We start from the raw sequence: 21,553 nt of genomic DNA, 5'->3' as shown, positions 1-21,553 counted from the left end.
CCCGAGACCGACCAGGTCACATCACGTCGTGCGCTCGGGCGTAATGTTATCGTCATCCGGGTCCTTTGGAGCGAATCGTCCCTAATGCAATGTTCGTGCGTCGTTAAGAGGCATCCGTGCCGTCGCGCTTTTCGAGAAAATTACGAAACGCGAAGGCCTCTCCAAGGACGCGAAGCGGAGCAGGGATTTCGATTCCATGCCTTGATGTCCGCGGTGCTTAAGACGCAGACCCAATTTTTTTTTTCGTCATTTGCAGTGTTACGCACGATGTTGTGAATCGCCTGGCTCCCGATTGCAAGCGTCGCCCTCATAGTCATGCAAGTCTGAAGGGAATGCGGTTTTGGATAAAGGCCCGGATGGATGCTAGACCAAGCGGCGCTCCTTTTGATATCCCGTTCGCGATCCTCTACGCAGAACTTAGTTTTCTGTGTTGAGTTTACATAGAACTTCAACTTGACGTGTTAGGTACTGTTACGGTTGACACCTCTACAGAAAGGACTTTCTGCCACCATGCCTCGTCAAAATGAAGCGTGACTGCCTAATTCGCCATGGTCATCTCGAGTGTCTGCCGGAAGCCCCGCAGGGTTTTCAGGCCTTTTGTGTGTGTCTGTGTGTGTGTGTGTGTGTGTGTGTGTGTGTGTGTGTGTGTGTGTGTGTGTGTGCGTGTGCGTGTGTGTGTGTGTGTGCGTGTGCGTGTGTGTGTGTGTGTGTGTGTGCGTGTGCGTGAGCGCGCGCGCGACTTTAGAGGGACCATTTCCTCGAACTGTCAAGCTCTACAGGGGAACTTCCGCGAACCAGCAACGCCCAAAAGAAAAGGACAAGCGTGTGCAATTCCCGGACCTGAGGCTTGGTATAACCGGAGGCGGGACGCCCTCCTCCTTGCAGCAGGCTCGGTATAACCAGAGGAGGAGGGGCCCTCTTTCCGCGAATCAGACTCTGTGCTGGTCACGGGACGTCGACGGAAACAAGATCCCTCCCACGATTGTAGAGAGCTTATTTAAGGGGCTCCGAAATGTGCTTTTTTATATCACTCCATTTTCTCTTCATATTTCACCAACCTTTGAATCAACAGTGCAAGTTTCGCACTAGAAATCGTCTCGTCCTTGCCCGGTCGCCATGGTCTACCGGATGCCTGCAGCCCGCCCCACAACGCCACGCTACCCAATAGTAACGTTGGTCGAGCTTCGATAAGCAGGCGTCGCTACAGCTCGGCAGCAGTACGATAACTATATACGCTGGAGTACGCAACAGTACACAGTCAGTCGAATACCAGTTAAAATAGCTATGTCACAAGAGCATGTATGTATGCCTATCTTGTGTACTGGGTAAGTGTACTCGTTTACTAGCCACGACCACACATGTGACACATCCCATTTTCTGCGTGACTCCAGGTAAAATATCATCACAGACATCACTTAAGGGGCACTGCACAGCGTGGAGCGTGCGTTATCACAATAAGACTGTAAAATTCTATAAATGATAGTAAATACAACATATACGTTCAACATAAGCCATCACAGTGCGTACGATTTTTTTTTTCAAAGCATTGTCTCGTCTGCCCAAAGCAGCACCTTTATAAAACCTGTGCTGATCTGTATATTTCTGCGTCTCAATGCTTCGGAGCATTTCGTGTGTTAACTCAATTGCGTAGTTTTGTACATTGAGGCGCAACTGAAAGCGATAGTCACAATTATCACGCTTTTTTCAAGTTGGGAAGCAGCGTATAGGTCACACACTTGTTTCAGGGCTCCTTTCAGCTGGGTGTCGGTTGTAAACACCGAATAACTACGACAGCGGCAGTTCTGAGCAGAGTTGTATTGGGCATTCTTCAAGCAATGTACTGACATTTCGCCCCTAGTAAAGCGATGTTGGTGCCCCCTCACCTCGCGTCCTTGCATCCTCGCGTTATTCGCAACTCAAATCAACATTAGGGGGCGCTGCGAAGCCTGACTTGGTCTGGCTACAGTGTGCAGTATGGCGGCTTTACGGAGGTCCCCGCGTACGCTTTCCTTGGTGAAAACTTTAAGTTTGTTGCACTGCGATGTTAATTCGCGCTGTTTTGTGGGGGGAGAACGGGTAGTGGACGCCGAGCACCTCATTTTAGTCGGTACCAGTGGTACAAAGAGTAATTAAGTAGAAGTGGTCGCGCGTGTGTGCAAACCTCCGGCGTGACAGCGGACCCGCACGAGATTGTGGTGAGAATCGCCGACGCATTCCGGGACCCATCGATCGTGGAGGCAAAGTGTTCGTGCACTGCTGGATTGTCGCAAAAGTGCAAGCACATCTCGGCTGTTTCTCCTGGCACCTTATCCTGGAACATTTGGTGTAGTTGTCAGTCCCTTTAATGTTTCATCTCTACAGGACGATCAGACAGCCGTGTGTATTTATTGGTCTCTGTAAGTGATGTAGCTCCAGGCGTCCATCTCGCGTTTAGAGAATGCCACACATGCCCGAACCACAAGTAGCAATGTGTAAAAAAAAAAACTTGACCAGGAACTTGCTACCTTGCCATGCACCGTGTAGCTTCCAGCACACTAGCTGAGGCGAAAGGAGAAAGCAATGCATCAGTGCAATAACTACTAATTCCGCTTACAGTTCAATGATTCGAAAAAAATTTGCAGCAGGCGGTGTCCTTTTGTAGTGAGGTAACTATGATCAGTCGGAAGTGTTTCAGTGCCCCTTTAAGTGTTTGTTAAGTGCTTTAAGTGCATGTTAAACTTTTATGTCACTTACTTTCCATTTATTGATATGTTGATAGTAAGGACAGCTCTATATGCTCTCTGGAGGTCAATAATTATCATTCACTGATGTTAAGTCTGCACAAGTGTCTCCCCATGTTGTATTACCAGTGGTTTAGTTATGCTTCCCAGGACAGCCATTTGGACTGTATTCAACAAACTGGGAAGAAGCATAAATTATGGTACATATACCAGCTGGGGTCATTTGAATCAAACCATTCTTTCAGAGTACTCAACTCTGGTGGCCAAACTTTTTAAATACTCATCGTATGCAGGTTTGACACTGTTCCATGTTACTTCTCATGTTCTGTTTGGCCAGATATACCCTCATATGCTAAAAAGTGTAACAAAAATGGGCTTGATAAAACGTATGAGGCAAGTACAGTGAACAAAATATTGAGTGCATGTGGTTTATTTTGTGAAAAAATACAAGTAAGGAAAGGGACAACAAACAGCCATTGAAGAATAACCACAACTCTATGCACGCAAGATCATAAGTGAACTGCAAATATCTCGGAACACCATAAGATGAAAACTTGCATCAGAATGCGTAGTGTAAATCAGCACTTCAATGAAGAATACAAGTTGCAAAAGAATGTGCATTGCTAATTTACAAAAAGTGTGTTGAAGTTGAAGTCTGCAGGTTTGGCCAATGCAAACAAGTGCAGCATGTAGATCACTTGGCAACGACCGTGTCTAAAAAGTATGAAGTGGCTGAGTGGCATAAAAAATGCTGGATTTCCAAACAGAACACCGCACTTACTCTCAAGGCCGCCACTCTTTGATGGAGCCAAGGTCACACGCACAAATGCCTCTATGCAGTACAGGCTACTTGCAATATCGCCAGCCATGGCACGACTTCAGGTGAATCACCTAATGCCGAATATGCAAACGTGCCACTGGAATTGATCTTTTGGTGGCACAGCCACAGTTACCTTTAAAATTTCACACATCAACTGAGCAGTCTCTGCAATTATGTTGCTACATGTAGTTAGAGAACAGATAAAAAGGTGACTCAAGAATGCAGTGGAAATATGCTTCAATTTCACCAATGTCAATGCAATTGTTTTTACACATAACCGGTGCCGTCCTGAAAGTGGATGAATTTTTGTGTAGCACGTCACACGAGCATTCAGAACATCGAATGATGGCAGGCCTGTGAATGTATTTACGTTGCTACTATTTATCGTGTTCACAAACTTCTGTGGAAAAGTACCCGATGTCACTTGGGTAGCCTTGCTTTCTGTAAGCCTTGTCCGTGAAGCCATTTCTAGTAGGAAATTTGCCACGTCTTTTTCTTCTCTTGAGTACTCTGCCATTAATGTCCGGAGGCCAGGTTGGCAAGCACATTCCTGTCACAAAACAAAAGCAAGAGTTGTAATGTCTGACATATCTGACGCGAAATGCAGCTTCTTTTTGTCATTCCAATAATGCACGTCAATGTATTAAATTCAATGTTGGAAGTAGGAAAGCCAGGCTTTTTGCATCAGTTAATTTGCACCCATCACACACCACAATCCTTTCACGAAGTTAATCCAGAAAACATGCTGCCGGCTAGGTAAAGACAGCTACCACATCACAAATATACAGAAAAAATAAATTGCCATATTTGCTATGTCCTTGTCCCTTATGGTGTTTGCAAGGCTTTGGTCCATGCTGTTAGGGGATGGGAAATCGTCCTGCAATGTCAGATAGAGTTCAGTTCAAGAAACCAGTGGTTAAGCAATGTGTGCACAAGTTGCAATTAATGTGCACCCATCACACACCACGTGCTACAATGCTTTTACGATGTAAATCCAGAAAGCATGCCACCGTCTAGGTAAAGACAGCTACCACCACACATACATATACAAAAAGAAATTGCCAGGGAAAAAGGGCTATCTCGACGCCTTTATCTTGAGTCCCTCATGATCCAGACTACGCCACACACTCTGAACAGGAGCGATGGCAATCTGCCGTCAGTGTATGCACGCTGCCTGCGTCACGTGTTCTAGACTATTTAAGCGAGCTGCTCGAGCACCTTTGTTTATTTTACCTGTGAACAAGGCTCCCGTGTGGGAGCCGAAACGTCTTCTTTTCTTTTAAATCTTTATTTGGTCGGCGAAGTACCCCGGGTTTTTGTTTACCCTTTTAACCATGTTTCATCCCGACCAGACGGGCTTCCGTCAAACACTGAACTTCAAAAAGAAATTAGCATATTTCCTTTGTCACTTATTTGGTCCATGCTGTTGCGGTCAGGGGATGGGAGATCGTCCTGCAATATCAGAGTTTAATCCCAAGGAATTAGTGGTGAAGCAATGTGTGCACAAGTTGCAGGCAGCCAATTTACCATGGTGGTCGTGCTGACAGGTGCATGGGGCAACACCTTTGCTTCTAATGGGGAGGCAACAGTTTCTTTGCTTGATTCATTCTGTAATGCATTAAAAGGTGTTGACATCTATTGCATGCTTGTAGACATGGTGTATGTACCATAAGCATATAAGTGCTGCACCATGTAGTCAAATTAACTTACTCTGGCTGACCGATACACACGTCGGCGAAGTCTTGCCAGTGAAAGCTCTTTCATATGAGCATCCTTGTTCTCATCATAACATGGCGTCCTTGGCAGGTTTTCAGTTGGTACTGCATTTTTTTCAGCCGCTGTCTTTGACATGCTACATCTGAAAAAATAAATGAATTGTTTATGCTTTATTGTGCCTCAATATGGGCTGCACTCAGAATTTGTTTCTTTTTACCTCAGAAACAAGGCCACAATATTTATAAAAAAACATTTGCAAGGAAATGAAGCACGGTTTGAGTGTGCAAGGCTATGCAACGTTGTACACCGAATGTAGCATCTGCAAAACGTAGTTGAAAGCTGCTCATAACGCAAAGTACACAGGTGCAAACACCACCACATGACCGGAGTAGTTTTGCCACTGACTTGGGGATGATTTAATAACACAGATAAAGCTAGCTTAGGTACTAATACTGCACATACATATGCGACACGTCAGTAGACGGCGGACGCCGTAAGTTTTCCTCGAAACTAGCAAACGCGTGTAAAATTGACATGTGGCTGTCGCGTAAGTGGCAAACTTCTGCAATGAACGTGATAGGCTCGCCGTCGGTGCGAAATACCAGTGTCATATGGCCACTCTTGAGCACGTCGGAGATTCTCAAGTGCAAGTGGCAAATTCGTAATCAGTCGCGCTGGGAAGTGCCCGCGTGCAGTGCGCCTGTGCTGCAAGTTCATCCGCACCACGCATGATATTTATTCCGCTTTAGCATGCCACATACGTGGCACGTTTACACTCAACACTTCCCGAACTTGCTAGTACATCATTCGTAAACATTTGAATCTCCGACGCCCGTATAAGTTGCGCGAGACGTGCTGGGCATCAAAAGCCTCCCGAGTTACAGCCGGGTGTAGCCAACGAGCGCAGAGGTGACGTTGCTCGCAGAAACCGCTGTGAAGCGTCGAACATGAGCTCTAATTACAGCCAATGTGGTTAACGAGTGCAGAAGAGACGTTCCTCGGAGAAACCGCTGTGACAGGTCTCGAACCTGTGCTCGAATTTCGCGTTGCGGCTAACATATGCAGCAAATAATGCATAGCCCAATCGCCAGTGCCCGCAATGCGAAACGTGTTTACATAAGGTGACACAGCGACATGTATAATGGCCACGCACAATGGTCATGCATTAGGGTCGAGTTCACAAGTTCGCAATAGTGTCTCACCTGGTAAGGAGAAATTATCCCGTGCAAAATGCCGTGAGCAAACAGTCACTGTAAGCGTCACAGCCTTGCCGATGCGGAGGTTAGCGATCCACCTGGTTCTGCGGCTTCAGCCTTTCCACTCGGAGGGAAGTGCGTGAACGGAAATATCGCTGTCCTTCCATCTCGCTGGCACGCACCGAGGAAGACAGCAGAACTGCTTGGCCGTTCGCTTTTTCTTTGCTAGCAGCTTCATTCTTCCGTCCGCGACAGCAGCCTCTACGGCACACACGGCGACTGGACCTCCGTATTTCGTTTCTCCCTACTGCCGCTAGGTGTCGCATGAATTGCTGGAGTTGCGAATACACTGTCGGGTACATGGGTCAGTGCCCTTTGGACCACGCTGGAGGTTCGTTTCCGATGAACCATTTATTGAAGTTGGCGATTACCTTGTATCCTTCCTGTCCGTCATCAGGGTTACGCGCTGTAAACCTAATAAAATTTCGTCTCCACGGTCACAGCTGGTATCTATATATTCGTGAAAAAGGAGTGGCCTTACTTCGTTCACTCGGTTTACGAGAAATAATTTGACATGTCGCCGTTCTGAGAATTTGCCATAGTAGCGGAACGATATATGTTCCACGTCTTAGCTATTTTACAGGCTTATCTGTAGCGTAACAGCGAGCTTCCGGTCTCAGTGCATTTCTTATTCTCCTGCTGTTGTTGTTTTGGGACATGCAGTGACCTTTAAAATCCAGGCGTGGAGTGGCCTTGTGTCTCACTTCACTCCGACTAAATGACTCCTTTCTTCTTTCTTTTTTTTTTCTTCTCTCCTTTTTTTTTCTTCTCTTCTTTTTTTTAGGCTGGTGACGCGTGGCGTTGTTGCTCTTTTCCCGGGAAAACTTCGCTGAAGAGCAAAATGAGATATGATTTTTCGAAAGAGAAGGCAATTTCTTCTGGAATTCCTCCATGACGATACGGTTTTGGCTGCTACGGGATGTACAAAAATAAAAAAAAAGACAGCGGTAAGCCTGGTCCTCTGTTCCTGCGAACTCAATCTAGACCTCGCCGCAGCGATATGAATCAGTTCAAAACGATCGTTTCACACGTCTCTTCTCTAAGCAAGAAGATAAGCAGAGAAAAAAATATGTATATAAAGAAGAACATCACAGAGCCAACGGTATTTTCCCTATATACGACACATATGCCGGACACCTTTTCGCCAAAGGCGTATGTCGTCGCTTTATGGGGGCAGCATGCGTGCCCGATTAAACTGGGGTCCCGACAGAGCTTATCGGAAAGCTTCAGCTGCTGGATTAGGCTCTCTCTCTCTCTCTCTCTCACACACACACACACACACACACACACACACACGCACGCACGCACGCACGCACACACATGTATACTCTTCGAGTGCCCCGTCGCGTAATGTTCTCTCCACGGCATCGTTGAAAGTAGCGTTCACAATGGTTCGCTCGCTACGGGGCACTCACGCCCTGGACTTTGGGTATGCACACATTCGCACGTTGGCGCCGAGGAGAGGAAGCCCGGCGATAAGCCATTAATAACTGGGGGACCGAGCTGCCGACTCGGCGGCCCCGGTGCGTGTTGGGCCTAGATCTCTCGGGGGTGGCGGTGCCGATGCCGCGGAACGCACCGAACTCCTTTGCCCGCGTACGCTACCGGATAATGACAGAGTCCAGAGCGCTCCAGATTTTCTGCCACGATACGGGCGCGAACACGTCGTCCCTCCTTCCTTTGGGCCTTGCTTGGCTCGCCTTTGGTCAAAAAACTTGCTGCTGCAGCCTTCGCCCGAGTCTGGATACGCGGCTCGCGCGGGCATTTGCTTCGCCTCCCCTCGTCTCCGCATTCGAGGCGCTTCGTCAGACGGCGTGTGCAGCGAACGAAGTCGAGTTCGAAGGAGAGGGTTCGTCGTCGATAATGATGAAGAGCGCGAACAGCGGAAGAAGGCGGAGTCCAACCCTTGTAAGAAGGAGGTGGTGGGGCAGGAAAGGTCGGCCCGCTTCGTTTTGCCGTTCCCTCTCTAACGGGACCCGCAATTAATCACGCCGTCGCCGAAGGGGGCGAACGAGTGGCGACCGTCACGCCTGGCGGGAGATTCCGCGATGCGATATGCAAGAGGGCGTGACCATAGTGGCCCGCGGCTGACACGCATGCCGCGTGCACTCCGTGGGGGCCTTCGGGGCCTTTCGCCTGCCGCGCAGTGCGCCTCGAGAATCGTATGCCGGCCCCGCGTTCAGAGAGGACGCTTCACCACTCCCATGTGTAAGGGCGGAACGTAAGGCGAACCTCGCGTGATGGGGAATCAGAGGCGCTATTGTTCAATTTCTTAGAAATCAAGTGTTAACCTGACAGACCAGCAAGCTATCCCCTAACGCATGCGACGCCGCGAAGAAACTAGCGACCATATAAGTTCAACAGGCGTTAATCGAAGCCATAGAAAGCTCAAGCGAACTGAATATTTTCTTTTTTCGTTTTAATAAATGTGTAGCATTTATAAAGAATGGCAAATCTGTCTTCTTCATATTCCTCAAAAAGGGGAAAGGGAATTATATATATATATATATATATATATATATATACATATATATATATATATATATATATATATATATATATATATATATATATATATATATATATATATATATATATATATATATATATATATATATATATAGAGAGAGAGAGAGAGAGAGAGAGAGAGAGAGAGAGAGAGGTCGATAATTTTCAATTTTGTGCCTGTCTCCGGTTTTGTGTATCGGCATAGCTTTTGCAACAAGTCAGTTGTCTGGGACCCGTTTTTGTCGCAAGGATGCAGTAAATATAATTTCTAAGTATCCAGTAGCCCATTCAATGTATCTTCGCAAAAAGGCGTTTGATATTCCATTTGGACCCACAGATTTTTGTTCTTTAATGTTTATCAGTAGCGATAGTATTCCTTCATAACTAAATCGTACTTCTGGCATATGTGACACACGTGAAAATTTTGTTGCTGCAGTTCGAGCAATACAATTAGACACATTTGAAAAGATAGACTGAAAGATCTTATTATAGGACGCAATTTTCGAACAGTCAGTTATGATTTCGTCGTTAACAACAATGCGACAAGTGACGCCAAAGCTTTTGCGGAGAAGTTACGATGAATTCCCTGTTTCCTCGTAATATTTCTTTTTTGCTTGCCTGAGCTTTATTCGCAGCTGTGCGGATAGGTCAGACATCTTTTCACAATTCTTTTTTTCTATTTTTCGCTTCAGCCGAACAATCTCTCGCGCTATCCAGGGATTACGCTTATTTCTTATTTTTTCCTTAATGGTGCGAATGAGCTTACACAGTACAAGTTAATGGTTTTGAATCTTGCCCACAACGCATTTACGTCATCGTCAGAGCTCAAACTGTCTAGATGAAACGACAAATAATCAATGATACTCGCGTAGTCAGCTTTAGCAAAATTGGGGGCGTGCGCAGTGCATCCTTCAACCTTTGTTGCGCGAGCCTTGGTTTTCATTTGTACAAATACAAGTTGATGGTCTGACATGCCATCTTCAACTGCTACCTGATAATTTTCAAACTGTCCATGAAGAAATACTTAGTCCAATATGGACGGTGCTGTTCCCGTTTTTCGAGTGCTTTCTTGTACAGCCTGTGTTAAATCGTTAGCGAAAGCAATGTCGAGCAGCACTTGGCAGTCAGCTCGTTCTCTTGACTCTATGGTAATTAAGTTCCGCTCAACCCCCGGCAAGTTAAGATCCCCGGCAATTATTAACCAGCTACTTCGTGCCTTCTGTTGTTCTAAGTACAGTGTTGGATGGCCTCTAAGTATTCCATCGATGCATTAGGGGATCTATAGTTTGCCCTTATTACGACCAAAGTAGTTCCCATGTGGATTTGGCACCAAGTGTTCTCGTGATTAGGGATACTGTTGATCCTTACACATTCAATATTTTCCTGAATTATGATTGCGACTCCTCCTCTTCTAGCTGCTCTATCATTGCGTATTATCTTATAACCTGGAGGTAACAACTCGCTATCTTGTATTTCTGGTAGCAGCCGCGTTTCGCTAACAATAACTACAGGGGGTCACAACTGGCTAGCACATGTCCTATATCTCCGACTTTATTCGCGAGGCTTCGGGCTACAAGGCTTATAAGTCGAAAGTGTGTTTCCTCGAAAACGGCATCGGTTCAGTGGTCACTATCTGTCGGTGTAGTCTTTTGATTTTGTCAGTTTGGTTTTAGGGAATCGCAGTATCTTGACACGGCGATTTTTGGAATAATCCCACACGTAGGCATTGTTATCTGTACATTAAGCCTGTCGCGGTTAAGGCGCACATGCGAGCCTTCCTCTTTTTCTTTCAACGCAGACTTCCAGAGTAGCCTGCGCTTATTCAGTGCTTCTTTTGAATGGTCGTCGCCAACAGAAATGCCACTTCCTTTCAGTTTTGCGCAGCTTTGAAGAACATTTTCTTTTTCTCTATATTTATAAAGCTTCAGTATAATTCACGAGGCCTCAAGGTTTCTTCTGCACATTTGTTTTTATGCGGCTTTCCCGATTTTGTGCATCCGCTCCATTGTTTTCAAGTTAAGACTGAGTTTTTTCTTCAACGTTTCTACAACTACTTTATTTTTCAAGTTCTTCCGAAGTTTCATTGGCACTCTCCAATATTCCAAACACCATTAGATTGTTTCACCGCATTCTATCTTCTAGACCAACAAGTTTTCCCTGATGTTCTTCCAAAGCTGAACTGAGCCACCCATCTGTCTCTTTTAGCTCAGCAAGGCTTGCCGCTTGGTCCCGCCAAAGCTGTACAATGTCTTCCAGGGCCTTATGTCTCTCGCTTAGGCCGCTTAGGTTGGCCTGAATTGATTTTTGGCGTTCACACAACCCTTGCACAAGTATTTTTAATTCGGGTTCAGGATTCGGCTCAACGTTACCCGACAAGAGCAGACATAGTGATGCAAAAGCAGAAAACAACACCCGTGGGCGCGGCAGTACTACGAGAAAGCGACTGTCGCTATAATAGCACGAGTATGAACTAACCTGTTGAAAAAGCAGAAGCTCGTGTGAGCAGCAACCACTAAGCCACCGTGGCTTTGATTTAGCAATCTTATAAATATTTCATCAAATGCTGACAAAGGCAGGCAGCCGATGGGGCTCATCTCATGGCCCGTACATCAAAGTTTGACCTTGAGCAGCCAGGCACTACGTTTCGATTCGAACCCCGTGACTTCATTTGATTCAACTCGGTTTAATTTCTATCTAGGAATGCAACACACCAACTATGAGGTATTTTACACGGATCAGATGCGGGCTCAGCCAAAGCCACCACGTCGAGGGCTCTGTGATGGGGCGGGCGTCGCATGTCCTGCCGATGGCGCTGCAGACCGCAAGAATGCGTTGGTGCATGCACGTTGCCTGCTTATTGAGATTACAGGGGAGCCTCTTCTCGTTGTCCAGGAACTTCCAGGTGTTTTCCCTGTGGCACTGCTGCTCTCCCAGTGTCCTCCAAGAGCGGGCCCGAAGATTGCTCTCAAGACCGCGTCCGATTTTTCCACGAGAGTCGCGAGCTCGTAATTGCCGTTCGTAATGATTAAGTTAAGGCAATAAAAGAGTTGATAGACTCAGGCGACTCGTCTAATTGCTGACCTGGAAATTAATAGCGGACGTCGGCTCTGCCACAGTGGAACGCACATATCTTGCACGTCCTCGGCCATTCTACGAGTTCTGACGCACAGTCTGTGCAAGATTCGTTCAACGGTTACATTTGAAATACGAGCAGATGTGTAAGCTTCGAACAAACCCGCTCAGCGACTGCGGGACACTAGTAGCGCAATCAAGCTCAGCACATTCAGCTTGAAGCCCACCACCGATTCGTTTATAACAACGCCTGAAGCGATCGGAAGCGGCTACTAATTCTTCGAACAAGCATCGCAGTAGTGCAGGCAGTGTTTGTTTCGGATTCGTTTGGAGTGCTCATTCATTAATGTAAGATATATATTTACAAAAAAAGAAAAAGAACCACCCCGCTAATCGATCCGCGAATGAGCACCACGGAGCACCCAATATTTATGGACGCTGCACATAGTTCTGTCCAACAGCAACTCGTGCAGGCAATCAGTTTCTATTTCCGACAGCTTAAAGCAAGTGGGCTCAAACTTGAATGCCCGTAGGCAATATAAGAAGGCACCGAGAGAGAACATGAGACAGCGCCGATGTAATTCTTTGAGCGCAGTCAGGGTGGTCTTCGTAGCGGCAATGTCACGTGGTGTCGGCCGTGTTATAGGATAATTAATTGGTGCCGTAAATTGTTTCTTTAACTGTACATTAATCTTCGAGTCACACCATGAACACGGAGCCGCATTAAGTTGCAGGTTACCGCAGCCTGTTTCCTTTTTTTTTTTCTTTTCAATCGGCGAGATATATACGATGCAGTAACAAATATCGTACACTAAGGAATTTTCTTTTTCCGTGATTAAACAAGAAGCTCGTTTAATAAAAGCGCTAAGCAAATTTAAATGCCGGTCGCTCGCGGAACGTTATGCTCCATGACAGCAATATGATTCTACGTTTCACTTAATTGTGCCTAAAATAGAGCCACGCATTCCGAGCGGCGCACCAATGGAACGACGGATTCTTGCCATGCCTGTCTCTCACCAACAATCTCTGAAAACCGACCTTAACCATGCAATGAACTGGTGCAATCAATTGTTAATCACACTCAACCCTAATGAGCGTGAATCTGTCTCCTCTCGCCGTTCCAAGCTCGTTCTTTGTACGTGCTCAATTTCTGGTAATATTTATTATTATTAATATTATTATTATTATTAGTAGTAGTAGTAGTAGTAGTAGTAGTAGTAGTAGTAGTAGCAGTAGTAGTAGTAGTAGTAGTAGTAGTAGTAGTAGTAGTAGTAGTAGTAGTAGTAGTAGTAGTAGTAGTAGTAGTAGTAGTAATATTCTTGTTCTTGTTGTTATTGTCGTCGTCGTCGTTATCGTCGTCATTGTCATTGTCATTGTCGTCGTTGTTGTTGTTGTTATTATTGTTGTTGTTGTTGTAAACACATAAACAACACAAAGAGAGAAAGAGAAGGAGGAGATAACGAAAGGAGAAAAGAAGAGGAAGGCACACTACAACACACCACACAATCACACTCACAGTGCGATCCTTACAAGCGACAGTCTAGTCCCGTGGTGGACAAGAATTTCAGTATAGCTTTGCGAGCTTCATATCGAGTTGAAGAACAATCTTTCGGAAATAATAAATCGTCACGTGGTGTTCCAGCAAGGTTAAGTGGTTGAAACTTGCTCAACAGCAGAAGCTACTAACTCATTTAAATACCTGGATTGCACGTTGTGTACTGACTTGTCATGGCGCACGCATATCACTAGCATAATCTCATCTGGTAAAAATCCTAGGTTTCTTATCCTAGGTAAACTTATCGTTTATAAATCCCTAACTGGACCAAAGCTTGAGTGTGCATCCGCCATTGAAGCCCACACCAGTTTTGCCTCACCAGAATGTTCAGAACCGCCCGCAGCTATATTTACCCATTCCACTTATCAACACGCTGTTACCGTGTCATCATTAAAGGCAGAATCCGGTTTATCGAGTCTTTCCCTTCTCCATCTTGTTGACAAACTGTCTTTGTGCCACAAGTTCTTCTACAGCTGTCTCGGTCACCCACCTTATCTCACAGCCGACCCGCGTATCTGACCGCACCGGCCATGAACTTCAAGTGTCACGCCCACGTTCTTGTATATTCTTGCATTCTCCTCGTAGCTTCCTTCTGCGCGCAGTATCAGAATGGAGCGGCCTTTCCCACTAAGTGTCTTCAACCACCTATTCATCAAGTTTCTGAAGAATGTAACTGTAAGAATGTAATGGCGGAGGTTACAGACTGCCATGATGCACAAATAGACACCGTAAGTAAAATCTGCAGAAATTACCTCGTACTTGACGAAGTCTATGAGGTCCAGAGCTTTTGTCTCCTGCTATCACAAACGTTCGTAATTCTTACGTCTAAGATAAAACTTCTTTTTTCTTTCTTAATTCGAAAGTTTTCCTTAGTGCATAAAACAGATGAATCATCTTATATGTACATACACATAAAGCTTGTTCTGTTCAATCAAGTTCAGAACGGATCTACATTTTGCGAACCATAGATCCGCAGATGGTGATCCAGTGGCCGTCTTGGATGTACCTTACTTTCGACAGATAGCGTCCCCTTGATGTCCCCTTGTGAACCGAAATAAATAATTCATATGCTTATAAGATAACATGCTTGACGAGATATATGAAGTAATTATCGTACTGTTTAAGATCAATTAGGCGGTTTCGAATGCGCTCAATGCGGACGAGAACCCGGTCGTGGCGAGCTACATAAGCCCCCCTTCATTCCCATACCACCCCGTATTTTTTAAGTATTCTTGCACGTTGTTCTAGGTGTGTTCCCCAGACCGTTCTGCCGTCTGCGTTGACGGCTGGGACACGTCTCGCACAACTGCCGTGCTTCCGCGCAGCTCGCACTGGGAACAAGACGGCGCCAATTGGTGGCCCGCTCTTGTGCGCGCTAGTACTGTATATAGTTGCATGCAGCGAAAGAACGAACCCCTGATTCCTTTGTTATTTTCTTACCGCTGCTCTCGTCTCCGGGCACTGTCTGTTCGCGCGTCGTGGTTACGGTGCCGACTGACACGAGCTAACACAATGTGAGACCACGTTTTCTTCATGCCCCCCCCCCCCCCCCCACCTCTTTTCGTTTCCTTGCGCCCCATGCGCTCATGCACGAACAGCGACGACTGCTGCTGCGTCGGAGCCGCTTATGTTATGCGCACGCCACCTCCGCCGAAATAACCGATCGCTAAAAAATTTCCTGCACTGGCCGCAGAGTATACCAGCGCGCGCGCACGTCTTGTTACGTGCGAGCGGCGCCGTTTGACAGCTGTCGTCGACCAAGTCATTTCCACCGGTCCCTTCCTGGCTCAGTTAGCGGTAGGTATTTTCGACCCACACTGTCGCCAGAGGGTTGCGCCAGCGCAGTGTATAGTACGTAGCACCGTTGTCTTCGCCGAATTCATTCGCTGCTGCTTTCCTGAGCCGGCGGCATCTGATACTGCGTCCGCGCGCAGCTTCCTGTTGGCCCGCGAGCCTCAGCCGTGTGGGACCTGCTGCATATATATAGTTTGACAACCTGTGCCGGTCGAAGCCCGTTTCCGATCCGTCTGGCTTCCTCTTTTGATCGGCCCGCATTTCCGCGCACATCCTCGTCCTCGTGGGCACAGCTGCGCTTGCCGAGCGCGCACGCTCTCTGGTCGGCCCGCCGGCGCGGTTGACACGTGAACGCAGCGACGTACATACTGCGTCCGTCGCAGCGTCATCCCCGATTCGCGACGATGAAGAACTCCGCGTGTCGTCGTCCCTGTGCCGCGCGCTTCGCCGGCGCCCGACTGTGTGACACACATCTGCGTGGTTTGAGGTGACTAGCCTTCGAGCGCGGGGGGGGCCCTTTGACGCGCCTGGCGAATCGGGGTCGCCGCGTATAAATACGCCAGTTCGCTCATACGAGCGTCTGCAAGCGCGCGGTTCGTCCGCAGCTATAGACGCGTGCGCGGTATAACTCGCGACGATATGCGCGGAAGTTCGGGTTGAGCGCACGCCTATTATGCATGCGTCTGACGAGCGCTTTCTCCTCCCGCGGTGCTTTGACACCTTTATTTGGGAGGTGCCCACGCGCCTTGTCGTATATCTCACACTGGCGAGTTCGCGGTATTCTCGCGCTATTTCTATAATTTGCTTCTTTTTTTCCCGTCTCTCTGACGGGAGCGCCTCATTGTCTCCGACAGCCCAAAACATGTATAATACACAGCCACCGGACAACATCAATGCGTATGTAGGTTGCGGAACCGGAACATCAACGGGTACTCGCAGCGTGCGCAAACGATGAAGCACCGTTTGACAAGCAAGCTGTGGATTCGACTTGGGGTCAGCGATCAAGAGCGCGTACATACACATGTAGGCGACTTTTGCCCGCATTCACCGCAGAGCGCCAGCTGAGATTTTCTCTCGTTCTTCTCCCGTTTCCTCTCGTCTTTCTCCCGTCCCCTTGCGGGCGAGAGATGCTTACAGGGCTGAGCACGCGCGCTGGGCCGTCGGAGAATGGCGTCGCGCCTGTCTAGAGCAGCGACGGCGCGCGCAATCGCGTCGTGCCGCGGGACGCCGCGGTCGTGACTTCCACTTTGTCCCGTCGAGAATGCGCGTTCAACAACTGGACCGTTCCTGTGCCCCGAGTCACGGGGTTTCCATGTTTTGCGGTCATACAAAGTGCGTGCGCGTACACTTCTTCGTAATGTTATTTCTCTTGTTCGTTCCTTTCTCGCTCTCTCTCCCTCCCTCTTGCGCGGACGAAAAGGATTTTCTACGAATCATTTGTAGCACGGTTCTCGCGGGTCAAATGCCGTACCGCGCGGAACCACCAACGGCCTCGTATTTGATCGAGCCATTTTAATAGTGCGCAGCCCATATTTGTATAACATTGAACTTCCTTCCGTGGTATGTCGAACATGTGCACTCTGCCATCACCTGCGTTGAAGATGGTCTTTTTTTTTTTTAATCTCCGTTACGCGCTTCGCCAACCTTCCCACATCTATTTTTCGGTAGTTGTAAGCTGTGCAAAGAAAATAACCAAGCGCCGGAAACACAAGCTACATAAATGTTTTTTACCGAGCCTGGAAAAAGCCCGCGAAAAGTGCTTTTTCTTGTTTCGCGGGATTTCTTTCACGCTTGGTAAAAACATTCACGTAGCTGTTATTGAGTAAAGGAAGCTGAATCGGAAATTTTTATAGATGGTATGGTATGGTAAAACATTACTGAAGTCCTGCAGATCGTGAGTCTTCACGAAGCGGGCCGCTTCCACGTGGGAAACGGAAGGCCGAACGTCTCGGCCGCATCGTGGGCCTGCTGGACAGCCCAGAGTTGGTCAGCCAGAAGAGGGCTGCGGTGAACCGCCTCCCATCTGGCCGAGCTGTTAGCGATGACAGAGCGTGACCGGGCACACCGCCAGAGCATGTGGTTTAACGTGGTTATTTCTCCACAATCGTGGCAGGTAGCCTTGGTGTAAGTATCCGGATAGATTTTATGTAAGAGCGACGGATTGGGATAGGTATTCGTCTGTAGTAGACGGAGCGTTAATGCTTGAGCTCTACTGAGGCGCGGATGAGGTTCTACGGTTCTACGGCTCAGCTAGGTTCTAGGTAGCTACGTAGGTTCTACGGCTCAGCTAGTAGTGTTTAGTAATCTCGTTGTAGGTGGAGGGCGTGATTTTTATAGATGGTCTACAATTTTCTCATTGACACTTTTTCTCTGAATATAATAAGGGAGAAGCTGACACCTTAATAATAATTATGTAATTAGGCGAAATGCAATAAATAGTCTGACTTGTTGCAGGCGACGACAAACAGTACCTTGGTTTTGTCCAGCTACGTCGCACTTGCATATGTTTAAGTTTCGGCACAAGTCACTTGGGAAACATAGTATATACCTGTCGAAGTTATGATAATGATTCCGTGTCTGGAATGTATTCCTGGAATATGCATCACCGAATCAGAGGCAGAGCTTTTAGTTCGTGCGCACGATACAACTATTTGACGTGGGCCGGTGCTTCGACTACCGAGTCGACAGGAGTCCCGATTGGCTATAGTTGATGGGCAGTGGCCAATCACGTTCGAACATTTAGAATGCTGCCGCTTAGTGGCTACTTGAGTGCGCTGATCGACCTTCCGCAATGCCGCACCGCTTTAGTGAGGCCGAGAAATGGCTTCCAGGCACGCAAGACTGGGAGGGGCAGTTGTTTACAAGCAAATGCTTCGAAGGAGAGGTGGTCCAAGGGTACGCTCGCTAACTGGCTATCTATACAGAAAAGCTGTAAACGTCTCAGATAAAGCGTGTCCGCCTGTTCTTTTTCCGGCGGTGTTGCTGTAACAGCTACGCAAGCGGTCGGCTTTTAAAACAAGCGGCCTCTTTTGTTTACTTTTTTGTCGGCACGGACACTGATAGAACGCGTGCACTCTTCCGGGTGCGCGCCGACGCCCGGGTCGCCCGTAAGACATGACGTCGCGACGGAGATTACGGCTATTGCCTCGGTCATGGTTCGACGGCCGGTAATATTTATGGATATACAACCGGCATGGCCCCGCACCCATTGTCGGAGCTGAGCGAGGAGATTCATTTCTTTTTTCATTCATTTATTCATTTATTGCCGCTCATCAGATCAAACTCTATGCGGCCGCGCGTTCTCCGCCTTTGCGAGGCCCGCTTAGAAGCGGGCAAATATTTGGGCCCGCTCTTATCGCAGCGCCGACGAAACTCGGAGTTGACCGGCGCGCTTTGTGAAAAGATTAGAAATCGGGGTGTCGTGGCTCCTATTTGAGAAAGAGATGTTTCCGACGCTCGTCGTTCATTGTGGGTCCGTGACCTCGAGAACGCGTAACGCTGTGAAGATAGCGCTCGCGTGATAAGCGCGTTATAGATGGCTCCGTTAAAACGTGGTCCGTGGGTGTATGGAATGTTTTAATTTTTTCTCTCTCTCTTTCTCTTCGGCGCGTGTAAACAGGAAACGTCTGCGGTTGGCAATTGTTTTGGAGTCCGAGAAACAACCGAAAAGTGCCCAGCTCACGCGCTCCAAGACCATGCGGAAGTGCCCGGTCACGCCCAGCTGTTTTCAAAGCCATCGCGACGAAACACGATAACTGACCCGCATAACCTCTGCCGAACTTCATGCAGGGCGGTGACCTTGACGAAACGTATTTGCGCCTATTTCGTAAGCCCGTTGCTACACCCTTGTTCTCTTTTCTCGCTGGTAAACACACCGGAAAGCAAACAGCTATAGCTTCTCGCACCGAAGCGCCTTCAGCACCTGCACCAAGATGTACGCTTTCATTGCTGTCAAGGGGAAAAACGTATGGGGCAGAAACTTAGAGATTAACAAAGAAGCTCGAGAACAAGCTAAGGACCACGCAAAGAGCGATGGAACAAAATTGATAGGCGTAACGTTAAGAGACAGGAAGAGGGCATTATGGATCAGAGAGCAAAGGGGATAGTCAATATTCTAGTTGACCTTAAGAGAAAGAAGTGGAGCTGGGCAGGCCATGCAATGCGTAGGGTAGATAACCGGTGGACCATTAGATTTACAGAATGTGTGCCAAGGGAAGGGAAGCACAGTCGAGTGCCGCAGAAAACTAGGTGGGGTGATGAAATTAGGAAATTTACAGGCGCAAGTTGGAAACAGCTATATAGCGCAAGACAGGGGTAATTGGAGATCGCAGGGAGAGGCCTTCGTCCTGCAGAGGACATAAATATAGGTTGATGATGAAGATGACGGGAAAACTAAGACAACCGGTGGTTCTTCTAAAAGATGCAGGAGTTGCAACGTGGACGCTACACGCTGACATTCAACGACAGTCAGTCCGCGAATGATAGGAGGACGGTTTATTGCGCATACGCGAAGCGCTCAGGGCAGCTACGCGGTGCGGCTAACCGCGTACCCAGTAACCTGGTAACCGGATATATGAGCGAAACTCAATTACAATGGCTGCACTTCTTTGTAGACGTACTCGCTCAAATCCGCAAACAAGAACTGAGGACGCGGTGATCTGGACACGTTTGTTCGGCCGCCTTCATCCAAGCACGCCCAAAACCGATGGTTTTCGATACAGCCGATCGTTTTCTTCCCGCACCCTGCGCAGTAAAGAGCCGCTTGGGTGCCTGCGTCGGTTCTCCAGCAATCAAGGTCATCACAGGATAGCGCCGACGAAGCTCATTCTCCAGCAAACCGTTGCCCAAATACATGTAAAGGTTGTGTATACCTTCCTTGCCGATCCTCCCTTTCGCGCGATCACTCTTCTTCCGAGTACAATCGCCTCGTCAGCGCCAAGGGGCTGCGTTAACGACGACAGACAGCGGCGTTTCCGCGGGGCATAAAGACGGCGCGGGTAACTTCCACGAAGCAGGAGGCAAAGTCTGCAGCAAGCCCCGTTAGCATTCGCTCCCGCACGCTTCCCTGACCACGCGTAGCGGCCGGCTTTTCGGAATGTGTAGCGCTACGCGATCAGCGCTGCCACGACGAAACCAAGTTTGGCCGCAGGATGAGGAACAAAAGCCAATTACGATGGAGCGATTTTCATGACGCGCTTTTCGGCAGCCATTCCAAGAGATACAGACCCGAGGCGCTCTCGGCGGAAGGAGCTGCTGCGGCTTCCCGGGCGCCTTCGTTGACACTTCCCGCCCGTTCTCACGCTGCCTCCGAAGAGTTGGGCTTATACGTATAACGTAGACCGCATGGAGACACCGCATACGTATGCGCGGGTGCGAGCGCGCTGTTCGGTTTTCGTTTTTTTCCCGGCGTCCAATGTTCGCAAGAAGCGATCTGTTCGGCCCCTGACCGAATACTGCCGCTTCTGCTGCGGGCTGCATTTTGGCCGCCGCCGTGCGAGCATTAGACGTGTAATTATGTTGCGGCTCATTGCGTATTCTGACTGATAGGTTCGCGTTCGCGGGGCCCAGCGTGGAGAAGGCAGGGCCGATATGAGCCGCCCCGAGGCTTGGGCGGATAACGTTGAGCTTCAGGAGTGCGCGTTGGCTTCGGGAGCGCACGCGCTGCAAAGTTGAATCAGGTTGCCGGGAAGGCAATCTTGGCTCGCTTGCCAACGCACAGGTATGTAATACACTGCAGCACGCTTCACTAGTGTGTGGAAGCGGGTAGAATAATAATCGCCATGCCGCGGAACAAACGCGCACTCGGCTATCAAAAGTTCGCACTATTTCTTCCCTCGTAGTTATTTTTCGCGTATGCCCGCAACGATAACTACCGTCAGTTTATCGGTGACGTTTCCTTTCTGTATGCGTGTGCAGCTGGTTTGGCTTCCGGTCGCTAACTCCGAGTACGTGCTCAGGCGTTACTGACTGCGTGCGCATTAAAGGCGGGAAGTAGACGATGAACAACACTTATTGTCGTGGCCTGAGGACGATGCGTCGCGCAAACCGAATGTAGCCAGGACGCGGTAATGTGAGAACAATGCACCCTGTCACGGTATGCGCCGATATTCAA

General features: G+C 48.2%; 1 protein-coding gene and 1 long non-coding RNA gene across 2 annotated transcripts in view; one reads left to right on the top strand and one right to left on the bottom strand.

Moving 5' to 3' along the window:
- The window catches only part of LOC135911330 (uncharacterized), a 307,264-nt gene that overhangs the window by 27,571 nt on the left and 258,140 nt on the right, over positions 1-21,553 (top strand). The gene's annotated exons all lie outside the window — the stretch shown is intronic.
- On the bottom strand, positions 3,829-6,764 carry LOC139057557 (uncharacterized). The gene is made up of 4 exons (XR_011512888.1): positions 6,459-6,764; positions 5,251-5,398; positions 5,068-5,148; positions 3,829-4,992 (listed from the first exon to the last, which is right to left on the bottom strand). It is a non-coding gene; the product is annotated as an uncharacterized lncRNA (long non-coding RNA).

This window comes from Dermacentor albipictus, chromosome 1 (genome assembly GCF_038994185.2).
Source record: "Dermacentor albipictus isolate Rhodes 1998 colony chromosome 1, USDA_Dalb.pri_finalv2, whole genome shotgun sequence".
Lineage (NCBI taxonomy): Eukaryota > Metazoa > Arthropoda > Arachnida > Ixodida > Ixodidae > Dermacentor > Dermacentor albipictus.
Note: the sequence above shows the minus strand (reverse complement) of the source record. Positions and strands in the feature narration are given on the sequence as shown.